Below are 20,038 nucleotides of genomic sequence, written 5' to 3' on the forward strand. Positions count from 1 at the left end.
CAAAAATAATACAGAGTATTCTGCATTTTTCACATGACCCTTGCCGTTTATCAGTGTAATCAATTATCCAATTATGTGCCTTTTGATGGTTGTTTTTAGTTTGTTTGCTGTATATGTAGAAATGAGGCCATGTTCTTTTCCCACACATTATATCTTACAAATGATCTTGGTTTATATTATCAAAACAAATGGCTAAAGTAACATGGGTTAACATTAAGGTGTAATGTATGAAGAATATTAAGATTTATGTGCACTTATAGGCATTAGAATTTCCATATTGTCTATTTCCACTCCAACTTAATAATAGCTCTGAAATTCATATCACCATTGGAAATTTCAGAGTTTAAGTAACTTACCCTATGACACAAAATGTATATTCAGTAAAATCAGATTTCAAATCCTGGGTATTAACACATCTAATGTGTGAAAACACTCAGCTTTGTTGCTGGAAAGGCCACTGTTAGAAAAGTCTAGAACTTACCAACAATGTGGCTTTGGGCAAGGGAACAGTTCTGAGCATCCAATTCTTTATCTGACCAGATATTACCCATTTCACAGAATCATTGTCATTGTGTCATTGTCATTATTATAATCTCATAAATGAAACTAACAGGAATTTAAATAAAACTTGAAAAAATCTCATAAATGAAGCAAGTTAATTATATGAAATGCAGCATGCTGTCTGGCATGTACTTCTAATAGTGTTATCATATTATCACCATTTATACCATCAAATTCTCAAAATTCACTCTCTTTTTAAAATTTCAATCCTGATTCAAATCATAAAAAAAAAAAAATACATTCTCTTTCACCTGGAGAACAATTCTACATACTTGATTCAGTCCCAAAAAAGAGATTAGGAGCCTAAATTTTTATATTTAATCTGTGCTTTATAATCAGTCTTGAAAAAGTTATTAACCTTAAAAGTGCTTGCTACTTGAGATAATCGCACTTGCCTGTCTCCTCCATCTCATACAGATATTCCCAAAATAAATGTACTCTATTACTTGATATCCTCAGGCAATTCTTTGTACTTAGGCAGGAAGTACTGGATGCCGTTTGCTACCAAGCACTCTTTTATTGCCAGGATCATTTAATGTAAGTATTTGATGGTAAAGAGTTAATTATACTCTTCTCCATTTGGGATCCCCCGGGGCCTAATAAAATCCAGAAAACTGCTCTTCAGTACCATAGTAATGAAAGAGATCAGTGAGGTCATCATCTCAGTCCCTGAAAACATAAACAACTCTGCTTTGTAATAGGGTTGGCTTGTTTGTAAGCCTAAATGAAATATGTGTTAGGAATAGGATAACAAATGTATCTTCCTCAAAAATATAATTGTGTATGTGTGTGCTTGTCTTTGTTTCTTTTTTAAAAATCGATTTTTCTGTCACCTTGGTGCTATATGATTTTACCTGAAAAGTAGGAGTTTTGGATTTCTCCTGCAGAGAAATAGTCAATATCTGCAGAGTTGGTTAGAAAGTTAAACAAATTTTCCTATTTTTGTAAGATAAAAAATAGGCAAGGGCAGATGGGAGAAAGTAGAGAAATAAACATTTAAGGAGCACATAAAATGGATTGGAGCCATTTTTCAAAAGGATCTTTCAAGTGTGATTTTGAATAATTTATGTAAATTTTATTTGCCATATTGTCCTCATCTGTAAAATGGGAATTATTTTATGTCCCATCACATTGGATAGTTGTAAGAATTAAATGAGTAAAGTACTTGAAACATGTCAATATGCTTGACAAAGTAAAGATCAATGAAATATTAACAATAAAAAAGTAACTATAATAATAATTCACCTTTTAGTAATATTTGAGATAGATATTATTTACCTTTCTCTTAAGAAAAGGAAACTGAAGCTTAGAGATTTATGAGCAACTCCTAAAGTCAAACAACACGTACATAGTGACATAAGGAATCAACCACGGACAATAATTTCTCTGACATCAGCCATAGCACCATTTTTCTAGGTATGCCTTCTAAGGCAAGGGAAACAAAACAAAAATAAACTATTAGGATTACATCAAAATAAAAAGCTGTTGAACAGCAAAAGAAACCACCACCACCAACAAAAAACAACCTATTGAATAGGAGAAGATATTTGCAAATGATACATACAATAAGAGGTTAATATCCAAAATATAAAAGGATTTATACAACTCAATACCAAACAAAAAAAACAAAAAACAACCCTAAGCCAGCTGTTTAAAAAATAGGCAGAGGACTTGAATAAATATTTTTCCAAACAGAACATACAGATGGCCAACAGACTCATGAAATGATGCTCAACCTCACTAATCATCAGGCAAATTCAAATCAAAGCCACAATGAGCTATTACTTTACAATACTTAGAATGGCTAAAATCAAAATGACAAGAAACAAGTGTTGGTGAGGATGTGAAGAAAAAGGAATCCATGTACATTGTTGGTGGGAATGTATTATTTGTGCAGCCAGTGCAGAAAAACGTATGGAGTTTCCTCAAAAAATTAAAAATAGAAATACCATATGATCCAATAACTCCAAAATTGGGTATTTTCCCAAAGAAAACAAAAACACCAGTTTGAAAAGCTAAATGCTTATCCTATGTTTATTGTAACATTATCTACAATAGCCAAGATATGGAAACAACTTAAGTGTACATCAATAGACAAATGGATAAAGAGGATGTAGAATATTTCTCAGCCATAAAAAAAGATGAGATTGTGCCATTTGACACAATATGGATGGACCTAGTGTGTATTATGCTAAGTGAAATAAGTTGGAGAATACCACATGATTCAAATCTAAAATTAAAAAAAAAAGGAGAATAAACAAACAAAAAGCAAATCAGAACTATAAATACAGAGAACAAATTGATGGTTACCAGAAGGGATGGGGGTGGGGGTGGGCAAAATGGTGAAAGAGTGAGGGAGATATGGGCTTCTAGATATGAAATGAATATATCATGGGAATAAAAGGTATAGCATAAGGAATAGGCAATGATATTTTAATCATGATGTAATAAGACAGATGGTATCTACACTTGTGGTGAACATAGCATAGTGTCTAAACTTGTCAAATCACTGAGTTGTACTCCTGAAATTAACTTAACACTGTATATTATCTATACTCAAAACCAGTCATAACCAGTTTCATGGATTCTGAAGACCATCCTGTTCCTTTTTTGTTTTTTGTTGTTGTTGTTTTTCAATGAGTAATCAGGGTTTTTTTTTTTTCTTTAATTTAATATGAAAGCATTTAAATTTCTGAATTTATCCCTGGCCAGTTTTGGCCAAATCCCAGAGACTTTAATATTTCTAGTTTTTATTATTTACTATATAATTTGTATTTAATTATATGATGATTACTAACCCAATAGAGTATTTTAAGGAAAATATATTTAATTCAGCTTTAAATTGTTAATTTAATTTGTTTTATTTTACAATTTTTAATTAGATTCTCTATTTGTTGGTCTAGAAGATGTAAACATCATAAATTGTGTATTTCATATGTGATTTTGATTCCATGTTAATACATGGTCATTTTGCTGCAAGTTGTATTATTTATTGTAGTATAAGCATAAATGTGTGTGTTTATATATGTATATATATACAAATGAGTTCAATATCATATTTTTAAATTTTCAAACTATTTTTAAAATTTAATCTCTCAGATTAATATTGTGTAATACTTCCCTCTGTACGTTTCTGTCAATTTCTCTCAAAACTTTTAACATCCACAGTATGTGAGTTTTTCTTTTTACTTTGAATATATGCTCTCTGAAATATAAAATGGTGATTGTGTTTATTATGTAATATAATATTTATTATCATAGATTCACCTAATACTTGATCTTTTTTGACTAGGGGTTTATCTATCTTATTAATTCTTTCAAAGACCATGCTCCTATCTGGTTTCATTAATCTGTTCTACAGTTCTTCTGGTCTCTATTTCATTGAGTTCTGCTCTATTCTTTATTATCTCTCTTCTGCTGTTTGATTTAGGCTTTATTTGCTGTTCTTTCTCCAGTTCCTTTAGGGGTAAGGTTAGCTTGTGTATTTGAGATTTTTCCAATTTTTTGAGGGAGGCTTCTATTGAGATGTATTTCCCTCTTTGAACTGCCTTTGCTGTATCCCAAATATTTTGAACAGTTATGCTTTCATTTTCATTAGTTTCCATGAAACTTTTTAATTCTTCTCTAATTTCTTGGTTGACCTATTCATATTTTAGTAGATGCTCTTTAATCTCCAAGTGTTTGAGTTCCTTCCAAATTTCTTCTTGTGATTGATTCTAGTTTCAAAGCATTGTGGTCTGAAAATATGCAGGGGATAATCCCAATCTTTTGGTATCAGTTAGGATCTGATTTGTGACCCAGCATGTGGTCTATTCTGGAGAAAATTCCATGTGCACAGAAGAAGAATGTGTACTCAGTTGTATTAGGATGGAATGTTCTGTATATATCTGTGAATTCCATTTGGTTCAGTGTGTTATTCAAGGCTCTTATTTCTTTGGTGATCCTCTGCTTAGAAGATCTGTCCTTTGTGGGGAGTGCTGTGTTGAAGTCTCCTACTATTAGTGTATTATTATCTATGTATATCTTTACTTTGGTAACCAATTGATTGATATAATTGGCTGATCCCACATTAGGGGCATAAATATTCATAATCGTTAGGTCTCCTTGTTGGATAGGCCTTTTAAGTATGGTTTAGTGTCCCCCTTCATCTCTTTCTACAATCTTTGGTTTAAAATCTAATTTATCCAATATGAGGATTGCTACTTCAGTTTTCTTTTGAGGACCATATACATGGTAAAAATTGTTCTTCGTTGCCTCATTTTCGGTCTAGAGATGTCCTTAGGTCTAAAATGAATCTCTTGTTGACAGCATATAGATAGATCTTGCTTTTTTATCCAGTCTGATACCCTGTGTCTTTTGATGGGATCATTTAGCCCATTCACATTCAGAGTAACTATTTAAAAAGTTATGAATTTAGTGTCATAGCATTACCTATATAGTCCCTGTTCCTGAGGATTGTTTCCTTGGGTTCCCTCCTTTGCTTATAGGGTCCCCCTTAATATTTCTTGCAAAGCTGGTTTGGTGGTCACATATTCTTTCAGTTTCTGTTTATCCTGGAAGCTCTTTATCTCTCCTTCTATTCTAAATGACAGCCTTGCCAGGTAAAGTATTCTTGGCTGCATGAAAGAATATTGGAAATTTTTAACCTAAAAGATAAACAAATCATAAGGGAGAAACCTTGAGATCTATATACTATTTTTCCTCAGTCCTGGAGTTTCCAGGGCTGCTTGGTCAATAAACTTGCTCATCCCTTGTTTTTCCATCTGGCCTTCTCGAGGAGGGGCCTGCTATACTGACTCTTAGGTGTCTGTGCCTGGGTAGAGATACCCCATCTCTTTTTGGGCTCAGTGTGAGCTGTTTATCCTGTGAGACCTTTGTTCCCTAGAGGCCACACCTCTCCCAGGTGAAATGCGAAAAGAAAAAAATTAAAATGGCGGTGGCCAGATCTCTAGTTCCGGAGCCAAGAGCTCCCCATGTGTACTGAACTGCAGTTTCTCAGTGCACACTGGCTCAGATCCTCCTGGGGGCAGGCGTGGGAGCCCTGATTCATACAAATTGGAGGGCAGCTAACAGTGGGAGAACTTTCATCATCCTGTGCACTCCCTGGTTCTGCCTCTCCTGGAGGGAACAGAGGATAGCCCAATTCTGTTTGTTGCCAAGCCCTGGAGTAGAGAGTGCTCAGCTGTTAGACTATGGACTGTGCATCCGGTACACCTCTTCCAGATGACCTGGGAGGGTTGCTGTGTTCCAGTCCTTTACCAGGACCTAGGACATCATCAGTCCCACAACCTGACCTCGGTTTGCAGTTTATGACACAAGTTGAGCTTTCTTCCTGCCGCCCCTATTCTTACTGTGTATCTGAGATATTGAGACTTCACTGACCTCCTGTGATTCTTCCCTATTTCCCTACTGAGCACTTTTCAGGCAGGAGAGACTTTCTCAGGAGCAAATTCTAAAGGTCCTGATTATATGCTGCCCTTCTTTCCTGCAGCAGCTTATAGAGGCTCTTTACCCTCCTCCCCTACATTTATCTTCTGATATACCCCCTCTGTTTCTCTTCTCCACATTCCTACTTTATCAGAAGTGATCACTTTTCTCTCTGTAGCATTCCAGCTGTTCTCACTTTACATCTCAGGTTGAATTCATTGATGTTCAGGATGGTCTGAAAGTTATCTAGGTAAGTTTGGGGGACCAGAGAAAAGGAGGACCCCCTACTCTTCCACCATCTTGCCTCTTCCCTTACTTCATCATTTTTGTTTTGACTCCTGTCTTATGAGATAATAGCATTGTTATTTTTTTGGCCTCTATTTGTTTTCTGTTTCTAAACTCATCCTTTAAAAATTGATATATGGGGCAACCTGGGTGGCTCAGCGGTTTAGCACCGCTTTCTGCCCAGGGTGTGATCCTGGAGACCCAGGATCAAGTCCCACGTAGGGCTCCCTGCATGGAGCCTGCTTCTCCCTCTGCCTGTGTCTCTGCCTCTCTCTCTTTCTCTCTGTGTGTGTCTTAAATCAATCAATCAATCAATAAATAAAAATAAAAAATAAAAATTGAAAAAAAATTAAAAAAATAAAAATTGATATATGATATGTGTATGATATATACACATATATATTTATTCTGTCTGAATGTTAAACCAATTCAAGCACTTCTGTTAACAGAAGCATTTCATCATTCTCCTTTAAAATGTTTCCTTCTTCCTTGTCTGTCTACAACTTCCATGAGAAATGTAATTTTTGTAGCAAAACATTCTTTGGAGGCTAGGATACAAAATTCCCAGTCTTTGAGAAATAATGACATTTATACAGGCTGAAAGCATTGATTTCTGCTAACTTGAGAAGACTGGAGTTATATCAAGCCTTAAATCTACATTGCCAAGAGATATCCCATCTCTTTTTGGGCTCAGTGTGAGCTGTTTATCCTGTGAGACCTTTGTTCCCTAGAGGCCACACATGATGTAATCCATACACATTAGCCTTGCAGGGCAGAAAACAGGATGGAATCTGGAGGGGGACAACTAAAGTTGTCCATAGGGAGCTGGATGAGACCTAAAGAAAATTACCTGGGCAATGTCCGATCCCTTATCAATAAATCTTTTCCAAAACATTGAGTTTCTTTTCTCTAGGGAAGATTAGTGTTTTCTCCACTACTCCTCCTCCTCCTCTCTAAAGTCTATTCTCAGGATGTGGTACTATGAGATTCGATGAGATGTGTACATTGTGAAGCTTAGTAAAGCTTCAGTCCTTCATAGAAGTAGATGACTTTGTCTTACTTGTGCATCTTAGACTGGAACATATTAGGTTCTGCCTGGACACAGATCCTTGAAAGTATTCTACAAATTTATAAAAGCTTTGGAAAGCTACTTCCTAATGACTTTTGAAATCAATTTCAAACTCTTTCAAGTTTATTTCTATCAAGTTTCAGAACACAAGAGGAAGTTGCTCTTAGATGCAATGAAGAAAGATATAAATTTGCCAACATTCCAAAGAAAACAGAGTCCAATTGTTGTTGAAAAATACCCTCTGCGTACTCTGAGCTATCACAAAATTCTAAGTGAGTCATGCGACCCCAAGTGAACTTTTTTTTTAACCACATAAAATGCTTCTTTTAGTCTTTTAGTATATCTGGAACTTTAGGTGTCATATAATATCACAGGCTTCAACTACTTGTCCCCATATTCAGTGGGGGATATAATAAAAGTGAAGTTCAATATAGTTTTATAAATATTGATAACCAAAAATCTACATACCAAAAAGTAAAAATATAATTTTGGCACATTTTCAGAACACTTGGGCTTATAAATGTTCATGCACCTGAGGAAAATATTTCTATCTTTTTAGAAAAATGAAAGTGACTGTAAACATTTATCCACTTAAAAACTTGTATTGACTGGTCACAGGAATTAGCCTAAATAGATTAATCTGACTTACTAGAATTGCTTCAATTTAAAATATTTGGCTTTTTATCTGTTATTAAAATATAATGCTAAATATTCTTATTACTACAATTTAATGATGTAAAATAACTTCTCTCCTGATGTGGGGTTCTTAGAATATTGCTTTGATAATAAATCAACTAGATATAGAAAAGACCATTCTGAAGTGATTATAGAAGGGTGCATTTAAAAAAAAATAACATATCTCAAATTTTGTTTCAAAACTTTTAAGAGGGGATCTCTGGGTGGCTCAGCAGTTTAGTGTCTGCCTTCAGCCCAGGGAGTGATCTTGGAGTCCCGGGATCGAGTCCCACATCAGGATCTGTGCATGGAGCATACTTCTCCCTCTGCCTGTGTCTCTGCCTCTCTCTCTCTCTCTCTCTCTCTCTCTGTGTGTCTCTCATGAATAAATAAATAAATCTTTAAAAAAAAAAGAAAGATACCTTTAAGAAAGTAATAAATTTCTAGAAATTGAAGAACACATTACTGTAGTGGTTCTCTAAAGATAAAAAAGATCACATATGAATTGTAGTGAAAAACATGCCACATAATCAAATTACTTTTGGAAAAAGAAAATAAGGTAGTTATCAATGGAAAATGCATTTATCTAACTCTATCTATACAATACAATTCTTTGGTAATCTCAAGAAGTAAACCAAAGCTGACTTGTATCTGATTGTATATAGATCTGATCTTCATATTGTTACATAAAGATTTTTAAATAATTTAACCTAGCCGTGAACCATACAAGAATATTTCTTTGAACTAAACAGAAATACTGAGAAGATGGAAGACTAATAGCCTTTAAAAATATTTTTAGCTTTATGAAGCTAAAATTAGCAGACTACCTCACACAATCTTAAATATGAAAAATAATCCTGTGAATTTATGATAGAAAATCTGGACCTAAGAATTTCTGAATATTTCTGTTTTTATAACAAAACATCCACACTAGAATTTTCCATTTCTCATTTTCTAATTTTTCAGTTGTTAAATTTAGTTTTATACAAAATATGGGCACTTTAAAGTTGATGAATTACTTACCAGATGCCTGTCTTGAAGAACTAGAGGTCCAGATTTTGTTTCTACAGGAATTGGTTACTGGAAATTTCCCTCTCTATATTGTTCAGTCAGCCAAGATAATCTGTTTTAAGCATTAAGAGGGCAAAAGAAGTCTGTAGAGCTGTATGAGGTTAATGATTAACTTTACAAAGACTGCAATTGGTTTAAATAGTAAATGCTTAAGGGAGGCTTTTTGTTGCTACTTGTGGTGGTAGATAGAAACAAAGAGCCCTTGGATATCTAAGCCTGGCCTCTGGAATTAACTGCCATTCAATAATTATGTATAGTAAAGGAAGCCCTTTACTTTTACTTTTGCTTCTCATTTCAACTGTAAAATCCACACAAAACACAGATGCTGTTTCATGACTCAAGTGCTCTTATTAGAAACCCTCACTTAAAGGTGATTTATCTGTACCTCTAGAACTGCATGGGCAAGTTAGACCAGCAAGAACATGGTCCCTGTATAGGAGCAAAGGGAGAAGGCTGTGAGGCCAAGAAAATTGTAATATATTCTGTTCTTTAAATGATGCCTGTAATATCCAGAGGCAGATCTATATATTACTTTTTTTAGCCACCTAGTAATAGTGGTGATTGTGGTGAAAGCTCTGTTTCAAAATAGGAAAAAATAGTTTGAAACTCTTGTCATTTTGCATTTGATCAAAATATTACCTATGACATGGTTCCTTTTTGTCTCTAGGTCTTGAAATTATGCTGCTAACAAAAGTCAAAGTTATTTAAATCTATGAGTTTATCAATCTGTACAAAAATGGAATTTGAAGTTGAACCCTGTCATTCGACAAAATATAAAGATGTGATTAAGTATAAAGATATATTATCATCCTCTGTGAACATCTCAAAGAGTGCCTTTGACACTAGCGGAAAAAGCTTTGTTAAGATTTTATCTTGTAGTCTGCTTAGGGAAGAAACTAAGAAACAGCCTGAATGTCACACTGCTATGGAATTTCAGGAAGGCAAAATACCTGGAGACAATTGGATACTTTTTACAGATTAATCTGAAAAAAGAGGGAAATATTTCTAGTGTGCCTCCCCTTCAGGCTTTGCACCTAGAAAATGATCCTCAGGATTTTATCATGCCTCCAGTTATGTTCCTTGAAGGATATTGGAGATTTATGTTCTAGAATAATTGCAATTCCAGGATTCAGGATTTAGGGTCACTAGATGCTGCTGAGGAAAATGTGTCATTAATGAAAAGATAATTAAGTGATGAGAGGCCCTTCAAGTTAGCTTGATAGAAGAATATAGCCCACTTAATTTGACCTCATGAGAAAGACCCAGGGAAATAATCAACTTAACACTATTCTCCTCTCTCCTTCAGATCTCCTGCCAAATAGAAACTGGAGAGCCTAGCATCCTGTTGATGTAATCCATACACATTAGCCTTGCAGGGCAGAAAACAGGATGGAATCTGGAGGGGTAAACTAAAGGTATCCAGCATAGTAAACTTGCCCCACTTTTCAGAGGGTCTACTTTCCCAAACTCTAATTAATTGTTATTTGTCTAAAAAAGCATTTCAATTAGATCGCTGAAACAATATTTTAAATATTCTTCTCTTGTAGGAATACATTTCATAAATAAATATTATTTAGGAATAAATTTTACAAATTTGCAGAACATTGTGAATGCGGAACATGTGTGACTATACACAAAACATGCACAGAGGGATCCCTTGGTGGCTCAGCCGTTTAGTGCCTGCCTTTGGCCCAGGTGTGATCCTGGAGTCCTGGGATTGAGTCCTGCATCAGGCTCCTTGCATGGAGCCTGCTTTTCCATCTGCCTGTGTCTCTGCCTATCTCTCTCTCTCTCTCTCTCTCTCTCTGAATCTCATGAATAATAAATAAAATATTTTTAAAAATGCACAGACATAAATCATTATTGTAATAAGTGGAAAGATATTCTTTAAAGATAAATTATACATTGCATGAGACTATAAGTGTTTGAGGGATGGTGGTAACACAACAGTGGATTTCATCAACCTTACCCTCTTTAAACAATTCATCACATAGTACTCACATAAATCTTTGGACAAGACTGAACCTTAGGGCAAGATATCTCAAGCTTAAATCTCTGGTTTCTTATAATCATGTTAGTATGTATGTAGTATGTACTCTGAATAATCTTTAAGGTATGGAGCAAGGTATGCTATGGTAAGGTATGATACGGGGAATTTCACAGGCCTTTGTGTGAGCCTTATGTGATGACTTCAGCATTTTCACCAGAAGAAAATAAATAACTGACTGAGTTTTAAGTATTGGCAAGGGTTAAGAGCAAAACTGGGGAATGCTTGAACTCTTGATAGTAAAATTCTTCCTGTAGGATATCAAATCAATGTCATCAATTTTGATAATAAAAGGCTGTAAAAAAATGTGAGAGAAAACCATGAGAGTTGATATACTAATGTGTGCAAATATTTACTGTCTTCCACTTTGCCTATGGAAGGAGAATACTTTCCTGCCCAATGAATGACTTTGGATTTAGGTCATGATTTTTTTGACCAATTAAATGTGAATAGAAGTCAGAACATGCCAAAGACACTTTGAGAAACATTGCATTTTACTATGGATCTCTCATTTTTTGTCTACCTTGAGAATGAGCATGTTCATAAAAGGGCTGCTCCTTCAGCCTGAAACCTAAAATGAAAAACACATGTATCAGATTTCAGCCTGTCTAAAGTCTGGAACCATGGCAGAGTAAAAGCACCATGAACAAGGAATAACCCTTTGTTGTAGTTAATAAGAAATTTGAGATTGTTTCATTTCTCTAGTAAAGCAGACTAATACAGTCTCTTTTCATAGAAAACAAGATCTAATGATTGTAAATATTTATGCCCCCATCTTGGGAGCACCCAAATATATAAAGCTATTAACAAACAAAAAGAAACTCATTGATAATAATAGTAGGGGACTTTAACACCACACTCCTGCAACAGACTGATTATCTAAGCAGAAAATCAACAAGGAAACAATAGCTTGAATAACACACTGGACTAGATGTACTTACCAGATATATTCAGAACATTTCATCCTAAAGCAGCAGAATACACATTCTTTTCAAGTGCACATGGGACATTCTCTAGAATAGATCGCAAATTGGGTCACAAATCAGGCCTCAATAAGCACAACAAGATTAAGGTCATACCGTGCATCCTTTCTGACCACAATGCTATGAAACTTGAAGTCAACCACAAGAAAAATATTGGAAAGATCACAAGTACATGGAGGTTAAGGAACATCCTACTAAAGAATGAATGGCTCAACCAGGAAATTAAGAAATAATAATAAAAAAAAATACATGGAAGCAAATGAAAATGAAAACATGCTAATCCAAAATCTTTGAGATGCAGCCAAAGGGTTCATAGGAGGGAAGTACATAGCAATGCAAACTTTCCTCAAGAAGAAAGAAAAATCTCAAATACACAACCTTCCCTTATACCTAAAGGAGCTAGAAAAGGAACATAAACAAAACCAAAGCCAACAGAAGAGAAATAATGAAAATTAGAGCAGAAATAAATGATCTAGAAACTAAAAAAAAAAGTAGAACAGATCAAAGAAACTAGGAGATGGTTCTTCACAAAAAATAAAAATAAATAAATAAAATTGATAAACTCGGGATCCCTGGGTGGCGCAGCGGTTTGGCGCCTGCCTTTGGCCCAGGGCGCGATCCTGGAGACCCGGGATCGAATCCCACGTCGGGCTCCCGGTGCATGGAGTCTGCTTCTCCCTCTGCCTGTGTCTCTGCCTCTCTCTCTCTCTGTGACTATCATAAATAAATAAATTTAAAAAACAAAAAATAATAAAATAAAATAAAATTGATAAACTCCTAGCCAGACTTGTCAAAAAGATAAGAAAAAGGACCCAAATAAATAAAATCACAAATGAGAGGGGAAAAATAACAACCAAAAACATGAAACGACAAACAATTATACAAGAATATATGAAAAACTATATGCCGACAAATTTGACCATCTGGAAGAAATGGATAAATTCCTAGAAACATATAAACTACCAAAACTGAAATAGGAAGAAATAGAAAACTTGAAAAGACCCACAACCAGCTAAGAAATTAAATTGGTAATCAAAAATCTCCCAAGAAACAAAAGTCCAGAGCCAGATGGCTTCACAGGTAAATTCTACCAAATGTTTAAAGAATTAAATACCCACTCTTTTCAAACAACTCCAAAAAATAGAAATGGAAGGAAAACTTCCAAACTTATTCTATGAGGCCAACATTACCCAGATTCCAAAACCAGACAGAGAATTCACTAAAAAAATAACTATAGGCCAATATCCCTGATGAACATGGCTGCAAAAATTCTAGCCAGTTGAATCCCAAAGTTCATTAAAAGAATTATTCACCACAGTCAAGTAGGATTTATTCCTGGGCTACAAGTGTGGTTCAATATTTGCAAATCAGTGTGATACATCACATTAATAAAAGAAAGGACAAGAGCCATATGATCTTCTCAATAGATGCAGAAAAAGCATTTGACAAAGTACAACAGCATTCTTAATAAAAACCCTCAACAAAGTAGCGATAGAGGAAACATACCTCAACATTATCAAGGTTACATATGAAAGACCCACAGTTGATATCATCCTCAATGAAGAATAACTGAGAGTTTTTCCTCTACTGTCAGGAACAAGACAGGGATGTCTACACTCACCACTGGTGTTTATTTTTTAAATTTTTTTAAAAAAATTATTTATTTATTCATGAGAGACACAAAGAGAGGCAGAGCCATAGGCAGAGGGAGAAGTAGGCTCCTCACAGAGAGGCCGATGTAAGACTTGATCCCCAGACAGGGATCATGTCCTGACCAAAGGCAGATGCTCAACTACTGAGCTATCCAGGTGTTCCTCACCACTGATGTTTGACACAGTACTGGAAGTCCTAGCCACAGTAGTTAGCAATCAGATAACAAAAAGAAATCAAATGCATTGAATCAGCAAGGAAGAAGTCAAACTTTTCACTATTTGCAGATGACATGATACGCTATATAGAAAACCCAAAGACTCCACTAAAAAAATTACGAGAACTCATACATGAGTTCAGTAAAGCTGCAGGATACAAAATCAATGTACAGAAATCTGTTTCATTTCTATATACCAATAATGAAGTGAGGAAAGAGAAATCAAGGAGTCAATCCCATTTACAATTATACCAAAAACCATAAGATACCTAGGAATAAGTCTAAAAAGGCAAAAGATCTGTACTCTGAAAACTATAACGCACTAATGAAAGCAATCAAAGATGACACAAAAAAAGTGGAAAAACATTCCATGCTCATGGATCAAAACAACAAGTATTGTTAAAATGTCTATGCTACCCAAAGCAGTCTACACATACAATGCAACCATTATCAAAATACCATCAACATTTTTTCACAGAGCTAGAACAAAAAATCCTAACATTTGTATGGAACCACAAAAGACTCCAGATAACAAAATTAATCTTGTGAAAGAAAAGCAAAGATAGGAGGCATCACAGTTTCAGACTTCACGTTATATTACAAAGCTGTAGTCATCAAGACAGTATAGTAGTGGCACAAAAACAGACTTATAGATCAATGGAACAGAATAGAAAACCCAGAAATGAACCACAGTTATAAGGCCAACTAATCTTCAACAAAGCAGGAAATAATATCCAATGGAAAAAAGACAGTCTCTTAAATTAGTGGTGTTGGAAAAATTGGACAGCAACGTGTAAAAGAATGAAACTGGACAACAAAAATAAATTCAAGATGTATCAAAGACCTAAAAGTGAGACAGGAGATCATCAAAATCATAGAGAACACAGGCAATAACTTCTTTGATATTGGTCATAGCAACTTCTTACTAAATATGTCTCCTGAGGCAAGGGAAATAAAAGCAAAAATGAACTATTACGGTACAATTTTATGCACAGCGCAGGAAACAATCAACAAAACTAAAAAGCAACCTACAGAATGGGAGATGATATTTGCAAATGACACATCTGATAAAGGGTTAGTATCCAAAATATGTAAGGAACTTAAAAAACCAAACATCCAAAAGAAGCAAATAATCTAGTTAAAAGATGGGCAGAAGACAGGAATAGACATCTTTTCAAAGAAGGCATACAGATGGCTAACAGATAAATAAAAATATGCTCAACATTACTCATCATCCCCACCTAGAAGCAGCTCCTCGCACTCCTTCTGGAACTTCTGTCAGGTTCAGCCTCCTTGCCTCCACACCAGCCTCAGCAGCAGCCTCCACCATGCCATCAGGGTGACTCAGGAGTCCTACAAGGTGTCCACCTCCGCTCCCCAGGTCTTCAGCAGCCACTCCTACATGACAGGGCCTGGCTCCCGCATCAGCTCCTCCACCTTCTCCTGGGTGGGCAGCAGCAGCCGCAGCTTCCGGGGTGGCCTGAACAGCAGCATGAGTGTGGTCGGGGGCTACGACGGGCCCGGAGCATGGGGGGCATCACGGCTGTCTCAGTGAATTAGAGCCTGCTGAGCCCCCTTAAGCTGGAGGGGGACCCCAACATCCAGGCGGTGCGCACTCAGGAGGGAGCAGATCCAGAGCCTCAACATCCAGTTTGCCTCCTTCATCGACAAGGTCAGACACCTGGAGCAGTAGAACAAAATCCTGGAGACCAAGTGGGGCCTCCTGCTGCAGCAGAAAACCAGTCGGAACAACACAGACAACATGTTTGAGAGCTCCATCAACAACCTCCGGAGGCAGCTGGACACCCTGGGGCAGGAGAAGCTGAAGCTGGAAGTGGAGCTTGGCAACACGCAGGCGCTCGTGGAGGACTTCAAGAATAAATACAGGATGAGATCAAACTGCGTGCAGACAGGGAGGATGAATTTGTTCTCATCAAGGAGGATGTGGATGAAGCTTACATGAACAAGATGGAACTGGAGTCCCGCCTGGAAGGGCTGACCCACAAGATCAACCTCTAAGAGGAGATCCATGAGCTGCAGTCCCAGATCTGGACCCGCCTGCGGTGCTGCCCATGGACAACGGCTGCTCCCTGGACCTGGACGGCATCACCGCCGAGGTCAAGGCCCAGTACGAGGACATGGCCAGCCGCAGCCGGGCGGAGGCCGAGACCATGCACCAGATCAAGTACGAGGAGCTGCAGACATTGGCTGGGAAGCACTGGGATGACCTCTGCCGCACGCAGAGATTTCCGAGACGAACCCAAGCATCAGCTCCGGCTGAGATCCAAACCCTCAAAAACCAGAGGGCTGCCCTGGAGGCTGCCGTCACGGATGCCGAGCAGCGCGGGGAGCTGGCCATCAAGGATGCCAATGCCAAGCTGGCCGAGCTGGAGGCCGCCCTGCAGCAAGCCAAGCAGGACATGGCCCGGCAGCTGCGAGTAGCAGGAGCTCATGAATGTCAAGCTGGCCCTGGACATCGAGATCGCACCCACCGCAAGCTGCTGGAGGGCGAGGAGAGCCGGCTGGAGTCTGGGATGCAGAACATGAGTATCCAGACGTTGACCACCAGCAGCTACTCAGGTGGCCTGAACTTCCTATGGGGGCCTCACAAGCCCTGGCCTCAACTATGGCCAGATCTCCTTCCAGTCCAGCTTTGGCCCTGGCGGTGCCTTCAGCTGCAACAGCTCCTGCAAGGCTGTGGTTGTGAAAAAGATCAAGACTCAGATGGGAAGCTGGTGTATGAGTCATCTGACTCCTGCCCAAGTGAACAGCCACCGTGGGCCCTCCCAGCCTCCTTGCTCTTGTGGCCCCCATAAAGTCTTTGGGGGAAGGCGCTATGCAGGGGAGCCTTGCCTACCAGAGACCCACCTAAGGCTCAGTCCCAGTCCTCAGCCTACCCTTAGAGGGAGTCTACTGCTCTGGGTACCCCTTCTTGTCCATGCCCCCAACTGAAAGCCAATTCAAGTGTCTTTTCCCAAATAAAGCTGCTGCCAGTCCCCCCCCCCCAAAAAAAACCACATTACTTATCATCTGGGAAATATAAACCAAAACTACAATAAGATATCACCTCACACCAGTCAGAATGGCCAAAATTAACAACATAGGCAATGACAGGGGGTTGTGAGGAAGCAGAGAAAGGAGAATCTTCTCACACTGTTGGTAGGAATGCAAATTGGTGTAGCCACTCTGGAAAGAAAGATGGGAGATTCCTCAGAAAGTTAAAAACAGAGCTACCCTATGATCCAGCAATTGCACTACTAGGTATTTATCCAAAGGATAAAAAAATATTGATTTGAAGGGATACATGCATCCTAAAGTTTATAGCAGCAATACCAACAATAGCCAAATTATCAAAAGACTCAAATGGATAAAAAGAAGTTATATATATATATATATATATATATATATATATATATACACACACACATATATTACTTTTATTATATTATTAATTATATAATATATAATCATGTATATTATATATAATTAATATATGTTAATATAATGTGTATATGTGTGTATATAATATATATGTATATAATATATATATATTAGTCACTGAAAAGAATAAGAATGAAATCTTGTCATTTGCAATGATGTGGATGGAGCTAGTGAGTATTATCGTAAGCAAAATAGACCAGTCAGAGAAGGACAAATACCATAGGATTTCATTCATATGTAGAATTTAAGAAACAAAACAAATGAACATGGGGTGAGGTGTAAGAGGGACTAATCAGAAACAGACTCAACTATAGAGAACAAAGTGAGGGTTATTGGAGGGAAAGTGGATGGGGAGATGGGTTAAATGGGTAATACATATAGAGAAGGGCACTTGTTATGAGCACTGGGCATTTATTGATATAAGTGATGAATCCCTAAATTCTATACCTGTAACTAACATTACACTGTATGTCAATGAATTGGAATTTAAATAAAAACTAGAATAAAAAAGAAAAAGAAATAAATATGGCCTTTTATAGACAAATTTGGCTTTGATATTTAGAGATTTGAACAAAAGTACTACATAATTCAGTTAAAATTATGTCCAATGGTTTCAAAAATTGACATAAATGAAAAAAATAACATTTTCACTGGTAAATAAGTAAGGAATTTATTTTTTTAAATTCTCGCTAATAATAGATATGCATATGTACCTGAGTAGACATTCATTCATCAAATACTCGTTAGTACCGTAGTGAATAAGTCTCCTTCCCATACTCTTTGCTTTGATCAATGAATAAAACAAACTCTCTGCCTTTATGGAGTTTAACTTGGTTTGGGTTAGAGAGAGACAAAGTAAATATTGTCCTTGATTGTTTGGTCAAGCTACAGTCTGACGGCTTTTTATATCTTAATTTTAACATTTCTCTTTCTTTGTGATTAGTATTCTCTGGAGAGATACACTTAGTATTTGCAATATCCTATTCCACATTGGATTAGTTACATATTGTAGTGTAACAAATTACCCCAAAATACAGTGGCTTAAAACAACAAATATTTATTATCTTACACAGTTTCGGAAAGTTAGAAACCTGGAAATGATTAGCAGGATGGTTCTCTCTTAGGGTTCTCACAAGTTTATAGTCAAATTGTTGGTTGGTGCTCCAATAATTTTAAGGCTTGATTTGTATTGGAGAATTCAATTCTAAGATGCTTGACTTGGTTGTTGGCAAGAAGCCTCAGTTCCATTCTAGTCAATGACAGATGACTTCATTTCTTTGCCATTAGGGTCTATCTACAGAGATATGTATACTTATAACATGGCAACTTTATCTGTAATTTGTTTTTATTTTCAGATGTTAAAAAGATAATTTATTTAGTTGAAGTAAAATTGACATATTACATTATATTGATTTTAGGTATACAACATAATAATTTGATATTTGTATTATTGCAAAAATCACTACTATAAGTCTACTTAACATCTGTCACCATACATAGGAATAAATTTTTTCTCATGATGAGAATTTTTAAAATGTACTCTCTTAGCAACTTTCAAATATACAATACAGTATTATTAACTATAGTCATCATGCTGTACATTACATCCCATAACTATAACTAGAAGTTTGTACCTTTTGACCATCTTCACTCATTTTGTTCATCCCCAGCTCTGCCTCTGGTTACCACAAATCTGTTCTCTGATCTATGACCTTATGGGTTTTTTGTGTAGTTAGGTTCTTTTTTTTTTTTTTTTAGGTTTCACAAATAAATGAGATCATAGGGTGTTTATCTTTCTTTGTCTGAATTGTTTCACTTAAGCATAATGCCCTCAAACTTCATCCATGTTGCCCCAAATGGCAAAACTTCATGTTTTATGGATAAATAATACTACATATATGTATATGTATAATGTATGTATGTATATATATAAATACTACACACACTATATGTGTGTGTGTGCGTATATATATATATATATATATCCACTCATTTTCTTTATCCATTCATACATCCACTGTTTCCACAGCTTGCTTATTAAGAATAATGCTGCAATGAACATGAGGTTGTAGATATCTTTTGGAATATATATTTTTATTTTCTTTAAAGTTAGATCTATAAAATCATCACCAAAACTGATGTCATGGAGCTTACTGCCTACATTTTCTTCTGGGAGTTTTATGATCTCAGATCTTATGTTCAAGTCTTTAATACACTTTAAGTTAATTTTTTAGTATGGTGTAAGATAGTGGTCCAGTTTCATCCTTTTGCATGTTGCTGTGTTGTTTTTCCAACACCATTTATCAACATGGCAGACTTATTTCCTTTTTTACAATTTGTATAATTTTTATTTCTTTTTTTTTCTTGCCTTATTGCAGTGTCCAAAACTTCTATTAAGTTTAATGAATTAAATGATCAAAACAGCCATTCTTGCCTTGTTCCTAGTTTTAAGATGAAATTGTCTTCAACAATTAGGTATGATGTTAACCATAGATTATTTTTTCTTAGAAATTCTGGATCAAGTTGATGTAGTTCTCCTCTTTCCCAAATTGCTGAGGTTTTATCACCAAACATTGAATTTTATCAAATGCTTTTCCTGCATCAATTGATAT

General features: G+C 36.3%; 1 protein-coding gene, 1 long non-coding RNA gene and 1 pseudogene across 3 annotated transcripts in view; 2 read left to right on the plus strand and 1 right to left on the minus strand.

Moving 5' to 3' along the window:
* LOC112652198 (sulfotransferase 1 family member D1-like) overlaps positions 1-9,194 on the minus strand; it is a 36,259-nt gene extending 27,065 nt beyond the window's left edge. For both annotated transcript variants that reach the window (XM_025435674.3, XM_035710570.2), the window contains exon 1: positions 9,041-9,194. The gene's annotated coding sequence lies outside the window, so the exon portion shown is untranslated. The remainder of the gene's footprint in view (positions 1-9,040) is intronic.
* LOC112652200 (uncharacterized) overlaps positions 1-10,886 on the plus strand; it is a 42,717-nt gene extending 31,831 nt beyond the window's left edge. Inside the window, exon 5 of the long non-coding RNA XR_007401723.1 lies at positions 10,395-10,886. This is a non-coding gene — a long non-coding RNA (uncharacterized LOC112652200). The remainder of the gene's footprint in view (positions 1-10,394) is intronic.
* A 3,930-nt stretch (positions 10,887-14,816) lies between these two features.
* LOC112652157 (keratin, type II cytoskeletal 8-like) lies at positions 14,817-16,801 on the plus strand (annotated as a pseudogene).
* The last annotated feature ends 3,237 nt before the right edge of the window (positions 16,802-20,038 follow it).

The sequence above is a fragment of the Canis lupus genome, chromosome 13 (genome assembly GCF_003254725.2).
Source record: "Canis lupus dingo isolate Sandy chromosome 13, ASM325472v2, whole genome shotgun sequence".
Classification (NCBI taxonomy): domain Eukaryota; kingdom Metazoa; phylum Chordata; class Mammalia; order Carnivora; family Canidae; genus Canis; species Canis lupus.